The following is a 1,766-nucleotide window of genomic DNA, read 5'->3' on the forward strand; positions in this document are numbered from 1 at the left end:
TAGAAATCAAGAAATTTTAGGTTTGACATTTCAGCTAAATGCTACAGAAAAGTTAAATATACTGAGAAAGATCACCATTGACAGTTGAGGTAGTAGTTTCATTTGTATCAGCATAGAAAACAAATTTTTAAAGAAAGAAGTGGAAAACATTTAGAACCAGTAGGAAGAAGACCTATGTGCTATGAGTTTGCCATTGAATGGAGGAATAAAAACACTATGAAGGCCAAACTAGAGTTTCCGAAAAGAACTTCAAATATGATTAAAGGGAGATGGAGAAAACGTATAGAGAAGAGTATATTACTGATCCAGAAAGAGCGAACCATTGTCAAAGGGACATTCTGGGAATGTAGAGTTTGCATGGAAGCATTAACTGCAGGCACTGGGGCTGTGTTCTTGGTTACTATTATGGGACGAGATGTGAGGGGATGTGGTAACAAAAAATCCTATGATGAATCACTGCATGAAGAGCTCACAGAAGGGCTTACATTGTCTTCAAACAGAAGCAGGCAGTTCTGGGAACTAACAAATAAAAATTATTAAAGAATGAAAGGAGAAGGGTGGGCAGGAGGGAGGAAGCTAATGTTCTATGAGAATCCACTTTGTGCCAGGCGGTGTGACAGAAACTCTGACAAATTGGACAGTGTGAGTCTTTAATGCATCACTTTTACAAAATTGAATGGTTTCCCTCAGGTTATCTATGCTTTTTCAGTCTCTATTATTTTCCTTGGGACAATTTGTCATTTTCCCCCATCTTCCCATATTTTATTTTATCTCTCATTGACTCTAGGTTGACATTTGTTCAAAAAGAAGAATTCTGCACAGAATGTATTCCAATTTGGATGTTCTATGTGTAAACATAATCTTATGTACTGACAATTTCCTTGTATTTGAAGCTTGCATAAATATTCACACTCCTGGGTTCTCCCTCATCTGTTGAGTAGAAGTCCTCAATCTCCTTAATGCAACCTTTAAATTATTCTATGTCTATTGAAATGTCCATGTCTTGTGGAGATGTAGATGAGTTCTTATTCTCAGACAGACTAAAAAGAATTATGCTTGCAGGAATAAGAAAGAAATAATAAGTTGATTATGTACTTGACAGAATTTTACCTGGTGCCTTTATCATTTTGAATATGATAGAGTATTCAAGGTTTTTTTTTCTCTTTGATAAAGTTACACTGGGTTATAAATATACAAAAGACTTCATTGCTATATGGTTAAGTTCATATTTGTCATCTTACTCTTTTTAGCTGGCTGTTGAGCGTTGGAGTTTTTCATCTATTTAAGCATTAAAAATGATATAAGCTACATTTAAAAGATGTAGGTTAACAGCAGGAGGACTGCACTTCAAATATCAATGAAAGGATTTAAAAATGTTTATTTGCATATATTTAAGGAGTACAAGTACAATTTTGTTACATGGCTATATTATCTATTGGTGAAGTATGGGCTTTTTGTGTATCCATCACCTGAATAATATACATTGTACCCATTAAGTAACTTCTTGTCACCCGCCTCCCACCCCATCACACCCCGACCTTTCTCAGACTCTGGTGTCTACATCCACACTGTATGTCCATGTGTATACATTGTTTAGCTCTCACTCATAAGTGAAAACGTGGTATTTGTCTTTCTGTTTTTAATGCTCAATGACAGCTATCTTTGCCTATTTTGTCTCTCTCAGGTCTGTAAAGCAAGTTCTGAGGGTAAATTTCTATTCTTGTTTCTGCACAGGTTTCTTTCCCTGGTATCACTACCATTGATTA

The sequence above is a fragment of the Cebus imitator genome, unplaced genomic scaffold (assembly GCF_001604975.1).
Source record: "Cebus imitator isolate Cc_AM_T3 unplaced genomic scaffold, Cebus_imitator-1.0 Scaffold436, whole genome shotgun sequence".
Taxonomy (NCBI): domain Eukaryota; kingdom Metazoa; phylum Chordata; class Mammalia; order Primates; family Cebidae; genus Cebus; species Cebus imitator.